This window comes from Felis catus, chromosome A1 (assembly GCF_018350175.1).
Source record: "Felis catus isolate Fca126 chromosome A1, F.catus_Fca126_mat1.0, whole genome shotgun sequence".
NCBI classification, from domain to species: domain Eukaryota; kingdom Metazoa; phylum Chordata; class Mammalia; order Carnivora; family Felidae; genus Felis; species Felis catus.
The window spans coordinates 120937447-120958268 of NC_058368.1; the positions used below are offsets into that span (position 1 = coordinate 120937447).

The 20822-nt window shown below is 38.8% G+C and overlaps 1 protein-coding gene across 1 annotated transcript in view; it reads right to left on the reverse strand.

Moving 5' to 3' along the window:
- Nucleotides 1-864: 864 nt before the first annotated feature.
- PRELID2 (PRELI domain containing 2) overlaps nt 865-20822 on the reverse strand; it is a 188831-nt gene continuing 168873 nt past the window's right edge. The window contains exon 8 of the transcript XR_002743631.2: nt 865-1037. The gene's annotated coding sequence lies outside the window, so the exon portion shown is untranslated. The remainder of the gene's footprint in view (nt 1038-20822) is intronic.

The window sequence follows — 20822 nt, forward strand, 5'->3', positions numbered from 1 at the left end:
TCAGAACCTCCATTTCCGTAGAAGAGAAATGCCTGCAGATTACAAACACTGGTTTTGGATTTTAGTGAGCCAGAAATAAACTTATTGTAAATAGCCAATGAAGTATTAGTATCATTTGGCAACAATGAGCTAACTGGTACAGTTATGTGGCACCAAACTATCTGTAATAAAGTGACTAATACTGGCTGTAACAAACTAATAGTAGCTATAACAAATGAGTGTAACAAACTAATAGTAGTGGTAACAAAAGCAGGCCATTACAGCCAGTTGTCAGTAGTGACGAAGTACGCAATACAGAGTTTCATTTCTAAAACCCTATGCTCTACAACTCTAGAGAGGGAAGACTGTTCTGGTGCTATTTCCCCACACATCAGATACTCTAACATTCACTGAAAAAATGAGAAGCTTCTTTTCTTTAACTTTTTTTTAATGTTTATGTATTTTGAGAGAGAGAGAGAGAGAGAGAGAGCAGGAGAGGGGCGGAGAGAGGGAGACAGAATCCCAAGCAGGCTGCATGCAGTCAACACAGAACCCGATTCGAGGCACGAAATAAAAACCGTGAGATCATGACCGGAGCTGAAATCAAGAGCTGTATGCTTAAGTGACTGAGGCACCCAGGTGCCCGAGAAATGAGAAGCTTCTAAAACCAAAGCTTTCTGGTCCCATTCCTCTTAGTGTTCCCTCTTGGTCTCTGATTTCTCTGCTTGGCTGCCACTTGGAGAATCTTGTTCCTTTTTGGTCAAACCAGACTGGCTACAGGGTGAATGTACATCTAACCTGAACCAGAAGATCAAATGCTGCTGTTAGAGTACCGTGATTAGGATCCATTTATCTACATGAAAAAAAAAAAACAAAAAAAAACAAAAAAAAAAAACCGCACGGTGTTTTTAGGCAAAATGAAAAAAAAAATTTAGGTGGTCTTTTCTGTAGATGGAAAATGCTGTTTCAGGGCCTCTCTTCAGTTCTGATGACGTTGTCAGGAACTGGGGATCAAGGAAATTCTTAGAGGATTGTGAAAGTAGGTTTTAAGTGCTCTTCTGTGGAAAGAGAAGAGTTAAAAATTGAAAGTGAAAAAATTAGAAAGATGAAAAAAGCTGGTGAAAATAGACAAATCAACATCACTTGAAACCAAAGAGCACGAAATTTACCATCCCACTGGCCCAGAAAGAAGAATTAGTACTAATTGACACCATTATAGTGGCTTTAGTGAGACAATTAGGGCTTTAAGTTAGGACAATTCTAAAGGACCTCTGCTATTGACATTACTAGAAGAATTTGCCTTTTGCCTTAGAGCATCATAGAACCATAGAGAGACAGACTATACAAATTTGGAGCCATGGGATAAAGTCTAGTTACATGTCTTAAAAAGACAGTAATACAGTGAAATCTTAGTGCGACAGAATCCAGCTTTTAAAGAATTCTGATTTCTATTTAGTAATTCACTTTAAAAGAAAGAATAATAATATACCTAACATTTAATGAGTACTTACTATTTGCCAAGCACTCTGGGTTGAATGAAAAAGAGGCAAATAATAAAATCAAGATGGCAACTAGAAATTTTGTGAAAGCAAATTCTTTTTAAGATGTTCATATATCAGGAAGGTTTTGGGAAGAGCAAAGAGAGAAAATTTTAACTCTTGCACCAAGTTTTGGTCCTGGTACTGGGGCAAGCATGTTACTTCTCCAATCCTGGGTTGATTCCTCTGTAAACTGGAAATAATGATAACTTTCACTGAGGGACAATGCGATAAAGCATGTGAAGTCACTTTTCAAGCTACAAAATTCAGGGCACACAGTGATGTGTGAACCAACCTCTTACATACACACACACACATATCTCATTTATTTCATTCACACTGGGTCTGGTATGAATAAACAGTGTGACAGGTTTGAGAAAACTTTAAAATATTTTTGCAGTGGTTCACATCTAGGGATACACCCTTTTACTTTGCTGATGTCCCTTGATTGCCCAATAAACAAGCAAAAATCTGCAACCAAATAGACACAACAAAAATCCAGCTCTAGTGTAAAGCAAGGGACAATGTTTAGAGACATCTGCAGATGATTGTTCCATGATGGAAATAGGAAATGAGGTGTTTCATTAATATATTTCATTTATTCCGGTAAGTCGTTAGATGCTTAAGGGAAGTGGCTTGTGCCCGTTTTCTTTTCATTAAATATTCATATGTTCTAATGGAAACTGTTCTGATAAATTGGGTAAATTGAGCAACTTAGAAATTTATGCCTCAAAAAGAGGAGTTTGGGAATTCCCAGTGAGCAAGCTAATGCTTAAATCATTAACACTCCATTGATTTTATAATTAAAAAGCTGGAAAGTAAATATAGGGTTGTTTTAAATGTTATGATAGCTGCTTGTCTTGATGCTTAGATCACAAGCCATTTGATTGAAGTATCTATTAGCTGTGCAGCCTGCTACTGTGATTGCATCAAAGGAGCGTCTCGATTCTCTAATGACAAAACCCCTCTATTGTGTCACCTTCGAGGAAAAAAAATACAAATGAACCAATTCTTCCATTTAGGAGTGAAGAAAACGATCTTGAGTTCGGGAAGATTTGTGTGGGATACACTTCTTACTCCTGGAGGAGAGGGGGGACACATTTCTTGGACAACTAAGACAGTAACTTAACCTCCCTTCTCCAGCAGTTCAGTAACTACTTACCAAGCGCTTACTGTGCGCCAGGCCCAGAGTTCAGGAAACAGCCATGAGCAAGGAAGACCTGGTGCCTGATCTCAAGGGACTTGGCAGGTAGACGGTTAAGCAAATGGTAACAACACAGTGATGGCAATGAGCTGTGAGAACAGGTACAAGGGCACAGAACTGTCAGGGAAAGTCTTCCTAAGAGGATGCCTTAGGCCAGAACCTGAGGAGGAGTGTTCCAGGCAGCGGTAACAATATGTGCAGTAACCATGAGATTAGAAAGAGTACGGCATGTTCTAGCTACTCAAAGGCAGTTGTGGAGAGAACAGTGTTCACCTAACATGAGCCACAAATATGAGTCATATAGGCAAACACGACATATATAATTTCAAATTATCTAGTAACATTAAACAAGTAAAAAGAAATAGATGAAATTAATTCATGTATCTTATTTAGCCCAATATATCCCAGATATTATCATTTCCGTGCGTAATCTATAAAATACTGAGAGAATTTACATGACCTTTTCATACTAAGTCTTTGAAATTCTCTGTGTATTTTCTTGTTAGACCATACCCCAATCCAAACTAGCCACATTTCAAGTGCTCTGCAGTGACATGGCCACTGCATTGGACAGTTGAGGGTTAGATAGTTAAAAAAAAAAAAAAAAAAGATTAAATGGTAAGCGATAGAAATGGACATGTAGAAAGGAACCAAATGATGAAATTTTCTCTTGTTTCATCTGCAACGTGGTTAATGAGACTACGTAGTCTTTAAGGTCCTTTTGGGTCTAAAATTGTATGAACCTTTATCCTGTCTCAATGTAGGATTGCAAAGAACCATCCCAAACTGAATGCTCTTAACATTTGAAAAGTATTTTGTCACTATTGTATTCTTTTTTAATTACAAAGGTATTTATACATGCCTCTGACCCAGGAATGCCACAAAGAATGCACTTACTCTCTTACATGAGTTTTTCTATAAAGTCCATTTCTCTTGGTTCAGTGGGGTTTTGGTTTGACAGTATCTGTAGTAGACTTGTATATAGTGAATCTTACCTTAAGTTTTCTTTGAGAACTAACATTCCTCCTTTCTCAGTTCATGTTGTTCAGATGTGGCTAGCCACGTTCTGATTCTAGGGGTAGTTGTGTCTCAGGCCTAAGCCCATGTGCTTGGCCACAGTGATTGATTCAGGGATGGAAGTGTGGCCTGTATCATGTTAATCAGGTCCAATCAGAGCTCATTTGGAGGGAAGTTTGTTGAGCTATCAGAATAGAAGTGCTTTGTTTTCTTTCTACTGCTAAAAGTATTAGTAGGATAGTTATAAATCTGGTGCTAATGGCAGCCTTTTTGTCACCAAGAAAAGGGAGGCTAGCTTGCTTGAGAATGGAGTGGCAAAGAAAAGTGGAGTAGAGAGATAGGAGAGCTGGAATTTTGAAAAAAGAAAAAGAAAAGAAAAGAACCCCCCCCCAAAAAAAAGCAACTTTTGTGCTCGCACCTGAATCCAGCTGTACCTAAAGTCAAAAAAAACCTACTCTTGGTCTTCTCACTTTTGTAAATCTGTGGTCTATGTTTGTCTTTTTTTTTAATGTGTGCATATGCTAATGACTCTTAAAATTTTTTTTAACATTTATTTATTTTTGAGACACAGAGAGACAGAGCATGAATGGGGGGAGGGTCAGAGAGAGAGTAAGACACAGAATCCAAAGCAGGCTCCAGGCTCTGAGCTGTCAGCACAGAGCCCGATGCAGGGCTCGAACTCACGGACCACGAGATCATGACCTGAGCCTAAGTCGGACGCTTAAGTGACTGAGCCACCCAGGTACCCCAATGCTAATGACTCTTAATTGGAGTTTCTGCTACTTAGTATAAAAGGACTACTAGCTAAAAACTTAAAATAGATGTGTTGTCACCTTTAATATAGTTTCACAGAATGGATCCCAGAGTTAGTATTAACACAGCTTTATCAAATGGAAAATTCTAATATCTGTAAAAATATATTTCTTCCCGTAAGCTACTATAGTTACTCATTAGTTAAGGCATTTGTTCGTTTTATTCAACACATGTTTATTGTAAATCTCCTTTTTCAAATACTGTTTTCTTATATATTATACAATTATTTACTTGATTGTCTCTCCCAATTCTTTGTAATCTTTTGGTGGGCAAAATACTCTTTCCCAGCCCCAAATAAAGCTAAGTTTTTGGAGCAAAAAATGAAAGCAAAACTCTCTCTGAAAAGAGTTTCATTCTTTTTTAAATTATGCAAGTCCCATGCTCTTTAAGAAGGAACAATTAATTGTCCCAGACTCTTCTTTTCCTACTCCCTTTATACACATCCCATATTAATTTTCTCCATAATTTTCTGACTGTAATTTTGGAACACTTATGAATTGATTGTCTTCCAAAATTATGACTAGAATAAATAGGCAGTGAAAAAATAAATCCATGACTAGGCCTTAACCTAGTGAATCAGAATCCATTGGGATGATGATTTAAAATAGTCTTGGGCTCCTTGTTCTCAGAGATACTAAATGGGAGTCTTATGGGTAGAGAGTTTGCATTTTAAGCAGCCCTCTTGGAGAATCCTATGCATGCCAAAGTTCTGAAATTACCTGGTTTCTTAGCAAGAAAATTGCATAAGCATTCTTGGGTATAGTGAAGGCGAAGATTGGCTTAGAGAATTGGATTATCAGCATTTAAAGATTATTTATCTTCTCTAGTCTTTCTGACAGCAAACAATTATTTTCAATGATTGTGAACATTTCACACAGAAGAAATACTTTCTAAATATTCACATATTAATGTGTGAGCAGAATATTATTAATCATGGGTAAATACTATAGATCATAATAATCATAATTATTAGATTTAACTATAGAGTCTGAACTCTGTCTAATAAGGGATTAACTAGCTGACCAATATTAACTTAAGCTGGAAAAGTTCAGCTACTACTACATTTTTCAAACAAACAAACAAACAAACAAAAGAAAGGCTTGCTCCTAAACTCTATTCTTAAATATTTCATTCCAACTCTTACACCACCTTGGTCAAATTTTTTAGTCTCAATGTGTTTGTAGTATTGACGTTTATTTTTAAATTTGTATTGCCTAAAAAAAATTCGTACAATAGATCCATGTAGTTAGAGCAGTTGTGAGAATAAGAAATTGGTACAGGGGCGCCTGGGTGGCGCAGTCGGTTAAGCGTCCGACTTCAGCCAGGTCACGATCTTGCGGTCCGTGAGTTCAAGCCCCGCGTCAGGCTCCGGGCTGATGGCTCGGAGCCTGGAGCCTGTTTCCGATTCTGTGCCTCCCTCTCTCTCTGTCCCTCCCCCGTTCATGCTCTGTCTCTCTCTGTCCCAAAAATAAATAAACGTTGAAAAAAACAATTTAAAAAAAAAAAAAAAGAAAGAAATTGGTACAATGGATCCATGTAGTAAGAGCAGTTGTGAGAATAAGACCTTGCCATGTAGATACAACCACCTGAAGCTGGGATTCGGGCAGGAGGCTTGAGAGACAAGCTCACAGTGAGTGTTTGGGATCTTCTCTTATCAGTTTCATAAGCCAACTGGAAATCTCACTATGCCCACAATACTTTCTATGCCCTGGTAAGTTCTTACATAGTTAATGCTTGGATAAAAAATTAAAGCTAAATAAAGCAGGTGAGAACAAATTTCTTTCTCAAGAACTGGTACATTACTCCAAATGTTAGCCTCTGATTCCGGATAGCTAGCTTACCTTTACTGAATTCTTTCATTCATCAGTGTTGATAAACAGCCTGCAGTATGCCAGCCACTTGTACTAAGCACCTGGGATGAATACTGAACAACATGGACATAGCCCTGCCCTCCTGTAGTTTATCATGTGGTGATGGTGCTTATCTGTCCATATGGTCTTATGTGGAGGGGTGCAGAGCATAGTTTTTCCTAGTCTTCAGAAGAACATTATTCAGCTCCCACAATTAAAGATCTGTTAGTATACTAGATACTTTAACATGCATGATGATACCTTGTTTTATACCCTGCAGTACTGTACATGTCCATCTAGTGTCTCACACAGGGAGTCCATAGGTTATTCCATTAATTGTTATTACCAGACTAGTCTCTTGCAGACAGAGAACCCTGTCACAAATACCACAAGATAATTGTTCCCTTTACTAAGTTAGGACTTCACACCTGTAGTGTGTACACCCCAATGTACTTCATTGGAAAGAAGTTGAAATATGCACATTGATCCCCAGAAAAACCTGAGGAGGGGCTTTAGACAAGAGGCCTGTTTTGAGTGGCCAGCTGTGACATGAACTACCTTTTCATCAGCCAAGATGGGCAATTTTGGTCAATACTAATTAGGTTGATAATTAAACCAGGTCATGCAGGTGTAAGTTCTTGCCCACCTCTCCAGAGTATGGCTTCTCAAGGAGCAAGTACTCACACAGCTGTTACATGAATTGTAAGGCCTGCCAAATAACTCTCATTCTGGCTGCCGTCTGATCAATCTCTCCTAACTTTCCAAGCTTCTATGTGTTTTCAATGACAGAAAGATAGAGCTTTGGGTATTGGTGCCTAGGAGAGTCAAATCCATCTTTTCTAGTTTTATATGGTAATTGACAGGAAGAGAAAATTGGTGGCAATACTGAGGCCATGAAAACATTGTATAGAGTTGACTTTAAGGAAATGTTTAAATAACATGATTACACAGGGCTAATCACATCTACCTCCTATATTGTTAACTCTGTATTCTGTGATTTGGGGAGATATGTTGAGTAAGCAGTTTATCATTTACTATTTTCGTAAGACTTGGACTCACATCCTGCACATGCAGGTATAAGACTTTGGATTGGATGCTCTTCTGTGTCATTAACAGTGGGGTAAAGCTGATGTAGGTGTTTCCTTTAGTGGAGCCAGAAATGTTTTCCCTCACTTTCTACAACAGGGTAAAGCAGCTTCTATAGACATTCTTTTATGACTTGGCCCATGGTAGCGGCCCATGAACTAAAACAATTCACATAAACATGATCATGTAGTATTTTACACTACACAAAGGATTGTCACACACACTTCCATATTTGATGTTTAAAGCTATGCCATGGAGTCCTGAGGATTAAACTCACTTTGCACATGAGGATATTAGAGCTCAGCAGAAGACGTCTTTAAGGTCACGTGACTCGGAAGAGGCAGACTTATTCTCTTAACTCCAGTAACCTGCTCTTTTCCCATACTGCTGAATGCCATCCAGAGAGTGAGCTGTTGCATCATGTGCTCTCCAGATTTTTCCCTGACCTGTTGTCAGATGTACGCTGTAAGAAAGTTGAGGGAAAGGCAATAACGTTAACCATAACAATGATGGCATAGTTGAGTGTTGAGTGTGTGCTCTCACAGAACACAGATCTCAAGGGTACTATTCAGTCATTGATCTTAAGCAAGTGATTTAAATCCTCTAAGATCCAATTTCTACATCTGTTGAAAACAGTAAGTATTTCTTAATATTGTGAGGATTAAACAATATTGTCCACATAATAATAATAGTAATATGGTAGTGATGATGACCTCCTGCTTGGGGTACTAGGTATTTTACATACATTATCTCCAAGTCTTACAATAGTACTGTGAACTATGTATTTGTATTCCCAATTTGCATACAGGGAAATGAAGACTCAAGAACTTACGTGAATGGCTCTAGATCAAATGGCCAACAAGAGCCTATATTAGAATTTGAACCCACATTGGCCTGGCTACAAAACCTGAGTTCTTTGCTTAAGTTATTATAAAGCATTCTTGGAAAAAGATGAAAGCCTTCAAAGGGTCCTGGCTTTACCTGAGATCAACTATCAATTAACGCCCTCAGATCATTCACATTCTGTGAGTGCTGAGCCACGTCATTGTCCTATTCATGGTAGAATTTAGTGTACAAGGGATATGCACAGTAAATGAGATTTGAATTTTGCCATTTAGCACAGACTGTTGGCTGCTGTAAATGAAAATTATACTTTTTGGGCTAATGAGTTTATATGTGTTACCCTAGGTTAAAGGGGGAAAAACAAAAGTAGAGCAAGTTCCTAAGAAACTATGCCTTGGAAAAAATAATATAATGAAAACCTAAATTGTGCCTCCAGCGTGTAATTGTGTATTAGCAGACTGGCAGGTCATACTGAGGCTTACAACTATAAAGGGCCTTTGGTGCTTTGTTGAAGAACTTGCACCTGTACTTTTATATCTTGTTGCCTCTATAAATCTGAAGATAATCAAGAAAAGTGTTCTTCACATTTTATAAGTGAGGAAAGCTGAGGCCCAGAGAAGTTATATTTCCTATCAAAGATCACACAACAAGTGGAATTTGGTTCTACCTCCCAGTTTTTCTCCATGACCCTAGATAAGTGCAAAGGGCTGGGGACTATTTCTCAGGCTGGTTAAATTTGTGGATGAAGATCATTTTCCCCCAAGGCATTAGGAAAGATTACTGTTTCCCCCCCTCCTAGTTATACTGGTCTTCAATTTAATGAGTATAAACTGTGAGTCAGAAGGCTCTGGTTCCCGTACTGCTCTGTCCCATACCAGCTGATAAACTAGGTCACATATCCTATCATTGCCTGCATTTCCTCTGGTGGAAAATGAGGATCATAATGCTTAGCATTACTTTCTCACTGGGCTACTGAGAGCATCTAACCAGAGGCTGTAGGTGATAAGAAAGTGATCTTAATATCCAAGTTGTGGCTAGACTCCAGCCACCCAGCATAGCCTGCTTTTTCTTAACTAGACCATGATTTCCTTTTTGGGAATCACCTCTCTCCCATTATGGGCAGTCTCAGAGAAGTTGTGAATAAAGTCTTTGAATTCCTAGGAGGATAAAGATATCCTGGAGTCCCTTGTAGACTTCTTCCGCCAGATTATTCTTTACGGTACCAACATTGCCGTAGGGCAGGCACAGAGGAGTCCATTATAAAAACCTCTTGATTGCTCCTCTGAGGATTCCTGAATTTAATTTGCCATTTGGTGTGAGAAAGCTACAGTTTGGGCTGCTAGCTAGTTTCCAGTAGTTGAAGGCTGTTCTGGCTTATAGTGAGTGGGAGGTTTGCAGAAAAATAGCATGCTGCAGTAAGAAAGGGCCCTCTCAATTTGTTCTGAGTGTACAGAATGGGCAGCTATCTTGGAGAGGTATTTTCATAGTTTCCTACATATAGTTGGTGAAAAATGAGCCTGGATGTGGGGGGAGAGGCTTGTCAGTTTGGCTTTTCATCAAATTCAGTTTTGTTAAGTAGCTAATTCTTAGGTGTCTTCACAATTTATTACTAAGATATGTAAGTCTCTGTTGGCAGTCTTGATTAATAGCTTAATAATCACTTCTCCCAGCAATGTAATCCTCCTTGTTGCCCCAGCCGAAGTAAACATTTACCTCCAGGGTTAGATGCAGGTGAGGGTGCCAATCAAGCAGTCAGAGAAGGAGTGAGGATTTGGGGCTGTTTCACTGAAGACAAAGAAATGCCCTAAAGAAACAATTTTCTAAGTCACTGTTTTGATTTGATGGTGGCAGTGACTTAATTGGAAGATAATGTGATAATGGATGGCAGCCAGATCAAGAGGCGGGGGTCTGTGAGTAACTCCAGACCCACGTGTTGTGTGGATTTTGTGGATCCACTTGAATTTCTGCCTCCTTCTCTATAAAGCAAAAGCCATTACTCATAATTTGACTGTCATTTGTATCATGCTTAATGATTTAAAGCTGCATGTTCACATGGCCCAGCTTATCACAGATGGGCTGCAGATTTAATGAGGTGATGTATCCTGGTTCTGTCTCTTCCCAGCTCTACAAGCAAAAGCAGTTATGTAACCCTTTCTGTCTCAGTGCCTCATTTGGCAAATGGGAATAATAGGAACATTTTGTTATAAAGATTACTCTACCTAGTGCCTATGACAGTCTTAGCAGGGTACAGAATAATTATTCTCTACTTAATGTTAGCTACTATGATTTAGTAGAAGGGTGTGAAGATCTGTGTGGATGGGTGTTGTGTAGGTTAATTACAGTGTTGAAGGATTCTTGTTATCAGAGGTTTGAGAAACTGTGGCCACCAGTTAAAGCCTAGCCTGTCACGTGTTTTAGAAAGTTTTATTGGACCACAGTTATGCTCATTTGTTTGCCTCAGATCTACAGCTGCTTTTGTGCTATAAAGCAGAGTTGAGTAGTTATGATACAGTTCTTGTAGCATGTAAAACTAAAATATTTATTATCTGGCCCTCTATAGGAAAAAAATGTGCCAACCCTGCCTGTAGTCATCAAAAACAAACAAAGAAAAATCCTAATTTCATCTCATTGACATTTAATAACAGATTGGTTAAATTTTCGTTTGTTTAGTCTTCACTCTACTCATCATTAATAGACACTCACAAGGTTTCCACTTTCTTTTTCTTTGCAAGTGGTTCTGCTATAAATGACATAGTAGACACAGGAATGTATCTGTATGATAGGTTCCTACACAGGAAATACTTAGAGGTAATTATTTGGGTCGCCTCAGTTGATGTGCTTACAGATTTACTGATGGGACCTAGGAAATCCCACCAAAGTTGTCAGAACCAAGTACAGAATTAAGCTGTCAGTTCTAATTCTCCATAACAGAGTTTATCATTAATTAGCTTCTTTTATCGAGCCAGAGGTTGCAGTCCCCATAGAAAACACACAACACTGAAGCTCAAGGAATTGACTACTTGTCAGAGGAGGTTAGCACTGAGGTTCCTGCCCATCACAAGTAATCTCACAGCTGGTCATTGCTTCCATCTTTCAGTTCATTGTGATGGCTGTGGGACCCTCTAATAGGTTGCTTAGATAGAGTTGTCATCAGGCTTAATGTAATTCTCCATCTGGATCATCACATCTGTCCTGTGATGAAAGGGGGTATGAGTACATAACTCTGGATAAGAGAACAGTAATATTATTCTTCTATGCAAGGTGATACTATTCTTCAAACTTTGTTCCTTCATGAAACATGCCTTGATAAGAAAAGCTGATTGTGGGGGCGCCTGGGTGGCTCAGTCGGTTGAGCATCCAACTTCAGCTCAGGTCATGATCTCACGGTTTGTGAGTTCGAGCCCCATGTTGGGTTCTGTGCTGACAGCTCGGAGCCTGGAGCCTGCTTTGGGCTCTGTGTCTCCTCCTCTCTCTGCCCCTCCCCTGCTCATGCTCTGTCTCTCTTTGTCTCTCAATAATAAATAAATGTTTTAAAAAAAAATTTTTTTTAAAGAAAAGCTGATTGTGGAAACACAAATTTTAGTCTTACTAAGAGGCCATTTTGTTTTTTCTTTTGACATACTTCAAGTGATGGTACCTGCAAAGACACAGCTGAAACTTCACTATTTCTTTTCAAGATTATGGCATATTGGTTAATAAATGGTAGAGATTCACAACTGTGTCTGGATAGTATTTTATTTTATTTTATTTTATTTTATTTTATTTTATTTTATTTATGTTTATTTTTGAGACAGAGAGCATGACTAGGGGAGGGGCAGAGAGAGAGGGAGATCAGAATCTGAAGCAGACTCCAGGCTCTGAGCTGTCAGCACAGAGCCCAACATGGGGCTTGAACACACGGACCACGAGATCATGACCTGAGCTGAAGTTGCTTAACCGACTGAGCCACCCGGGCGCCCCTGTCTGAATAGTATTTTAAAACCAAAAAACAAACTCTTGTTTTGAATTTAAAATGAAAAAGCTTATAGGGGCCAGGCAGACAATACTAATGGCAAATGGGAGAGCTCATGTCCCATCTGAAGAGTGGGGATGCTCTCTGGTTGCTTGTCCATTGCTGGCACAGGTTATTTTTCTAAAAGGAAAAAAAAACACTATGCCAAGTTTTAGAAGTCTGCAACTACTTCAAATTATCAACACAAAAAGTATGGCAGGCCCATTGTCTGCTTTAGAAATTAGTATCAGAACTGAGAAGGGTTGGGAGGTGGCTGAAATAGGGGGGGGTCACAGGACTAGAAGGCTAACCTTCTGAAGCAAACTAGAGCACCAGAATTCAAGGAAGAGCTTAAAAATTTTTTTTAACGTTTATTTTTTGAGACAGAGAGAGACAGAGCATGAACAGGGGAGGGGCAGAGAGAGGAGGAGACACAGAATATGAAACAGGCTCCAGGCTCTGAGCTGTCAGCACAGAGTCCGACACGGGGCTCGAACTCAGGGACCATGAGATCATGACCTGAGCCGAAGTCAGACGCTTAACCGACCAAGCCACCCAGGTGTCCCATCAAGGAAGAGCTTAAAACATGGTCAGGGATAGGCCAAAGTCACAGCAGTCATAATAGCACTGGTGGAGCGTTTTGTCTCTAGAGAAGAACAAAAGCATACAGTCAGAAGCTGGAATGGTTGGGAATAGGAATGGCTCAGAGTGAGAAATTGACAACTGAGGCCACAAACATCTAGAAATTCTCCTTAAGAGCAAGGGATTTGTTATCAGACTACCTGGTAGTGAGAGGGACTTCTTTAGGCCTCTCTCTCCCTCTGAAGACTAAATGAGAAAAAGTACATAAAGTCCCTGATGCTTGGCAGGTACTAAATACATATTAGCTAATATAACATAAAATGTAAAATAGCCCTGTAATCTGTGTAAGAATATTACATAATACACCTTTGATCTAGAATTCTTTTCAGAATTAGCATATAGTGAGAGTTGGAATTATTTGCCACACACTTACTTCCCAGATAGTCACTATGAGTTCCCGTAGTGACGCAGGGCTCGAACTCACGAACCCTGAGATCATGACCTGAGCTGAAGTCGAACGCTTAACCAACTGAACCACCCAGGCACCCCTAATTTCTCATTTTTAAGAGCAAAGGAATTTGAGTGTGGTGGAAGAGAGAGGTTGTAATGATCTCTACCTTAATGGTCTACACCTTCCTTGCTTGCTATAAGTTGAGTAGTTAGGGTTGAGGAGGTCTGGGTGGGTGCATTTTAGAAATCTGTCCTGAAATACCCTGTTTTGGACTTCATTATTTTCATGGTCTGCCTAGCCAGGAAACTATTATTTCCTGGAAAAAGCCTTTTATCTATTACCAAAATGTTTCATTCAGAGTTGTCAAGTGACAATGTGGTGTTAGATTTTCTACTCAAAGTTTCAACCACTACTCAATATTAAAATGAGATGAAAATTTCCATTGTATTACTCATGCATTATAGGTAGATACACATACATATGTATATACACATATACGTATCCACATATATATACATATGTGATATATATATTCTTATTTGACTTTACTATTGTATGATTGAAATTAATGTTACTTAAAAAATAAATTACTGTTACTTTGACCACTTTTTACATGTAGTAAACTATATGCATAATTATTCATTTTGATTGTATCATAAAGTCACTTATTTTTCAGTTCTTATATTAATCATAATAAATACCAGTATTATCATAGTTTCTTTCAAGATATCAGTCTTGCTAAATTGGTCCACTTAAATGTTTATTCACACTTTATTTTCCTATAGTAAGATGAATTTCCTGTCACAGTATCTGGATGTTTCTTAGCTGTTTTTCTCCTTCATTTTATTAATCATGGCCGACTGTTAAACTGCTCACCTTCCAAAAACCTTTTTTCTCCAGTGTCTTTAATGACTAACTTACTTGGAACAGCAGCAGGAAGCAAAATTTCTGAGGCAGAATCTGCTCATACAGATTCTGTCAAGTCTCAGCTTAGGGCAAATTTCCAAAGGATAATTATAGATGTTGCTAAAGCTGAATTCATGATGGTCAGATCGTCAGAAATCTTATTAATAAATGCTATCATAATGCTGTAGGGCCCCTCCAATTTCCTTTGGGGAAAAAAGTTTGAAATCTAAACTGCCTGAGTTTGCCTGTATCCCTAGTTTTGCATTGGGCTCACCTGTGGAGATTTAAAGGCTATAAGAAAAGGTTAAATCAGCTATTATCATAAACTATTCTCAGCCAATATTTATTGGTTTTTTTTTAGTTTATATTTATTTATATTTTGAGAGAGAGAGAGAGAGAGAGAGAGAGAGAGAGAGACAGCCAGTGGGGAAGGGACAGAGAGAACGGGAGAGAGCCAGCTCCACACTGTGAGCGCAGAGCCCCATGTGGGGCTCACACTCAGGAACTGTGAGATCATGACCTGAACCGAAATCAAGAGTACAACACTCAGCCAGCTGAACCACCCAGGCATCGCCAGCCAGTATTTATTGTTAACCACCATTGCACTGACTCACTCATTTGTTGATATTAGTGTATGTATTTTAGCTGTATCATTAACTCCTGGAGTTCTCACATTAAGCCTTGAGGTAGTTGCTATTATGATGATCACTTTAGCAATGAAGAAGCTGAAACACGGACGGGACGAGTAGCTTGCCCAAGGTCACATAAGTAGTATGCTTTGGAGTTAGAGTTCAAACTCAGTCAGGTCAACCCTTGAGTTGATGCTTGAAGTCAGTCATCTTGTCTCACTGCTACTCATCCTCAGCCTTCCTCATGATCAGCTCTACAGCGAAGTTTATTGAGGCAACATTATACAATAGAATTCATCACCTGGTTCTCACCTTTTCTGATTTGATCTGAATATCGACTTTTTATCATTAGTGATTTTGAGGGGATCAGATATACAGGTTGGCTACTCTCTAAAACAGATAAAAAATGTGTCTGCTGTCTGGACTGACTGAATCAGATTCTCTGATGGATGCCTGAGAATCTTTAACTTGAAACAACTTCTTTGGTGACTCTGATGCACACTGTACTGGGCCATCGAATAGCAGAAGGAGATCAGGTAACTATGCTGTTAGTTTCACTATCAGATAGCCTGAGACCAGGACTCTGGAAAGCTATGAGAAGTACTGTAGACGTACAGGTAGGAAATGGTGATTGAGAAGCCTTCTAAGGAAATGGCATACAGAGAAAGACAGATACCATATGTTTTCACTCTTATGTGGATCCTGAGAAACTTAACAGAATACCATGGTAGAGGGGAAGGAAAAAAAAAAAAGGGTTAGAGAGGGAGGGAGCCAAAACGTAGAGGCTCTTAAAAACTGAGAACAAACTGAGGGTTGACGGGGGGTGGGAGGGAGGGGAGGGTGGGTGATGGGTATTGAGGGGGGCACCTGTTGGGATGAGCACTGGGTGTTGTATGGAAACAAATTTGACAATAAATTTCATATTTAAAAAAGAAATGGCATATTATACAGTTGAGGAAGGATGAATACAGAGTCCTAAGGACCATTTATTGAATACCTCACTTAAGAGGGAAAGAATTTCACTTGGATTCCCTTCTATGGGATAAACCTACAGATAATTGAAGACAGACTACTCACCTTTTTCTAAAGAAAATATTCCACTTACCTGGTGCTGAGTATTTAAACATTAAGCTTGCCAAGGCTAGATACTGTAGTTCGAAAGGGCTATTAATCATGAAGTTTCTCATGTTATAATAGACTTGGCACCAGCTAAGAAAAGTGAATAGTTTTTCCTCTTCTGCTTGTTCCCACATGATCTCCTCAGTGTAAAGGAGCCTCAAATGACCATGCGTTAGAAAATGGTTCCTCTGTTTTTTGCTTTACTTCTGTCCTTTCTCAGCTCTATCTGGAAGCTTCTTTCCTTGGGATGATTAGAACCCCCCTATGAATCAGCATGTGTATTAGAAAAGACACAGAAGATAGGGGTGCTCGGTTGAGTGTCTGACTTTGGCTCAGGTCATGATCTCACAGTTCGTGACTTTGAGCCCTGTGTTGGGCTCTGTGCTGACAGCTCAGAGCCTGGAGCCTGCTTCAGATTCTGTGTCTCCCTCTCTCTCTGGCCCTCCCCCTCTCATGCTCTGTCTATCAAGAATGAATAAATGTTAAAAAAAAATTTTTAAAAAGAAAAGACACAGAAAAGACCTAATTTTTAAAATCTACTGGTTTTAATATTTTTGATGTTTGACTTTTGGGGGACAATGAGGTTTCCACCCTTGGTTTCTTTGAACTATAGAGTCTAAACTACAGAATATATAAAATTCTGTCCACCATCCTTTTGTACTGTGTCTTGTTGTGATCAGAGAAGGTTGGAATTAGAGAAGCTATTGTGTAGTATTGGTGTATATAAAATCTTTGGTAAAATTCTCTCTCTGAATCAGGCCTAGAGGACTAAATTATTGCTGGTCTCCCATACATAGTGGATGCCATGTGGAAGAGAACTGTTCTCTGTCTTCTCTTAGTTTATCTTTGGGTCTTTGTGGGGTATAACTGCTAAGATGTGCAGCCTTAATACTGGTAATACCTTCAGCCATAAGGACACAACCCTCTTGGTTGCTAGTTGCATTCTGTGTGTTTTGTCTCTGTCAAAGTTTAATGGTCAGAATGCATCCTAGTAGACATTGATTCTCCTGTGTCCAGGACTCATGTTAGAGTCACTGCCATAATGAAGTTGGGGAACATAATCATCGTAACATGATAATAATTCACTAATGTGACCATTTGTCCAATGTAAGGTAATTGCAAAATTAAACTGAAAAGCATGCAGAAGATATAGAATTCTATGACATTAATTAACATGAAAGTGGAGAGCTAACTCCAGCATGTGGGGAAATATTATAAAAGGAGGGTGTGATGGGATAGTATCAATTAAAATTAAAGAAAAGGAAAGAATTATATGTGCTTCAAATAGGATGATTTCAAGAAAAATGTTCAGGAGATATCTTGCTGAAAGTTGCAAAGACATCAAAAAAATTTTTTTGCGGTCACCTGGGTGGCTCAGTGGTTAAGTATCTGATTTCGGCTCAGCTCATGATCTCACAGTTTGTGAGTTCAAGCCCTGTGTTGAGCTCTGTGCTGACAGCTCAGAGACAGATCCTGCTTCAAATTCTGTGTCTCCCTCTCTGCCCCTTGCCTGCTCACACTTTCTCTCTCTCTCTCTCTCTCAAAAATAAACATTAAAAAAAAATTTAATTTTTTGCAAAGATTTATAATTGTGAAGAAAGAATAAGCAAAAATGGAAAGTGTTCTACAGTAATGTCCTCAAGTTATATTGGTAAAATTACACCAAAAACAAAAGACTATTTTTGCTTTGTTTATTATAAAAAGTACAAAGTTGAAAACAACATAAATTCAGACATATAAGACAAACTTGTTTTCTTTTCAGTTCAGTTTCATTTTTCAACATAAAATCCCTAATCAAAGTATCTTTTTCTTTACTTGGTATGTACTATGAAATTTTGCTTAATTTACATCAGTCAGGGTCTTTGTTGTAAGGCAAAGGCACAGTGGTAATTGAGGAGAGTTTACTATTTACAAAGATCTGGAGAGGTTTTAGAGAAACTACCAAGGGAAAATATAGCACCCTGGGGCTAGCAGTAGTGGGAAGTCAGTTGGAAATCATTTACGTGAACTAAGAGATAGTAACTATATGGAGAGTGTCACCTTTGGTAGAGGCAGGAACACAGCCAACTCACAGTGAGGACACAGAGAGGAGCCAAGAAATAGTCTTGACTTCCCTCTCCTCCTGCCCTCTACTTTCCCACTAGTGCCTCCAAATGGCCAAAACTAATTGGATACCAGAGTGCAAAGATACCAGATTCTTAAGGCGCAGAGCAAGATGAGAGATGGAGAGTAGAGATTGTGAAAGCAAGTGGAAAATTCCAGCATAGCTTTTGAAGTGGATTCACTTTAAATTTTTTTTACAAAAATTTTAACATTTATTTATTTTTGAGTGACGGAGAGAGACAGAACCTGAATGGGGCAGGGGGGAGGGGGCACAGAGAGAAAGGGAGACGCAGAATCCGAATCAGGATCCAGGCTCCCAGCTGTCAGCACAGAGCCTGACGTGGGGCTTGAACTCACAAACCGTGAGATCCTGACCTGAGCCAAAGTCTGACGCTTAACCAACTGAGCCATCCAAGTACCCTCCCCTTTTTTTATTTTTGTTGACATTTATTCATTTTTGGGAGGCAGAGGCAGAGCATGAGCAAGGGAGGGGCACAGAGAGAAAGGGTAAATTTTTTTAATGTTTATTTGTATTTGAGAGAGACAGAATGAGAGAGAGAGAGAGAGAATGAGAATGTGTGAGGAAGGGAGGAGCAGAAAAAGAGGCAGAATCCAAAGCAGCCTACAGACTGAGCTCTTAGCACACAGCCCAATGCTGGGCTCTAACTCATGAACCATGAGACCATGACCTGAGTTGCAGTCTGATGCCTAACCACCTGAGCCACCCAGGTGCCCTGAAATGAATTAACTTTAAGTGGACTTTTTTTTAAGGATCTATTACCTTCAAATAAAGAAGATGGCTTTCTGTATTCAAGGAGTATTTGGCTAGCATAAGAGAATGGGACTTTGAATGGCTTATTTAAGATGCATTTTAATGTAGGTCTAAATTAGCTTTTATAGTTACAATATGTACATTTACTGAACAATTACTGGCATGGTAATATCCTGCAGAATTCCTCATACCCACTACTGCCCCATTACATCTCTACAGTTTGGTCTTTGAAAAGTTGACTTTCTGGAGCTATGTGTATAAGACTCAGTATTTATACAAATTTCGTTCTAGAATATTTAATTTGGATCATTGTTTCAGTTTATTGTGATCTTTCTGGAGCCTGATATTTTATCATCTTTCTTATCAGCTGTTCCTCCTAGCTTTTTGGCACACTTAAGAATGATGAGGTGCTAATGATCATCAATTCATTGATAATAGTGCTATCTTGGGCATGCATGTGGATGGAGCCCTAAAGTGTAGTACTAAAGACTGTACAGCAGGATGGTAGAAATTCATAGTATATTTGGGTAGACTAAGTTGTGCTACAATAACAAGTTAACCCCACACATCTCAGTGAATTTGCACACCAAAGTTCATTTTTCACTTACGCTCCAAGCTTCCTCTGTGTACTTGTGCTCACAATTCGCTAACCAGTATTAGTTGTATGACCCCAACCTAGCTATATGGCATTTAAAAGTGTGGGGCAATACAAGAATATTTGGTGACATTAACTTTGAGATGCCGTCCTTTGACCAGTTTTGAATCAGTGACGTTTTTGAATGTACAATTTTGAATTCATGTATATTTCTCCATCTTTTAATGACTTACTCATTGTCATTTATAGACTAACAATCATTAAGTGGATACTGTATAATTTCAACTTTAGGACTATCCAGTCGGATAAGCAGTTTCATTTCCCTTTTACAGATGAGAAAAGTAAAGCTTAGAGATTGTCTTGACAAAGTATATATAATCAACAAGCAGAGGAGAAAAGATTTAAACCAATCAATTCCAAACACACATATTGCTCCTTACTACCTGTCTATCTAATCTCTTGGCCAATAATGAAATAAAAGAAAGGGTATGTCTCAGGTCAGATTGGAAATGAGATGAACTGATTTTTCATACTGTCCAGCAATTCTTTCTTCCTTTACACTCTGGTACCACATTCTCTTCCTTTTATTCATTTGCCCTAAGCTCTCATTCTCTTTCTCCATCAACTCCTCTCATAAGAAGATCTGAGAAGTCACTTACTTTAAAGTAAAAATGACTGAATAACTTCTGTCTTTCATATTTGAGTTATTTATTAAAGACAGATTATTCTGCAACTAAAAAGAATATATCTCTAGCTATGAGATATCAAACCCCTTTAAAGGAGCTTATTTGAAAAAGGCATGTTATTGTTATCCCTAAAATTATATGTCTGCTAGCAGTGTGATGTTAAGGGACAATATAGTGTAATAGAGGGGCGTCTGGGTGGCTCAGTTGGTTAAGCATCCGACTTCGGCTCAGGTCATGATCTCACGGTTTGTAGGTATGAGCCTGGTGTCGGGCTCTGTGCTGACAGCTCAGAGTCTGGAGCCTGTTTCAGATTCTCTGTCTCCTTTTGTCTCTGCCCCTCCCCCACTCATGCTCTCTCCTCTCTCTCTCTCTTTCTCTCTCTCTCTCTCTCTCTCAAAAATAAACAAACATTAAAAAATACATAGTGTAATAGAATGAACTTTGAACTCAGCAGCTGAATTAAATCCTTGTTATACTTCTGGTATCTACAGGACCTTAAACAATTAATTTAAATTTCTGTGATCTTCATTTTCTCATCTGTGATATGAATTAAATATTGCCTACTTTATGTATCTTTGTGAAGATTAAAGAGGTACTGCACATAGTAAGTACTCAGAAATAATTAAGTGAATGAATGAGTGAGTGCATGAATGATGTC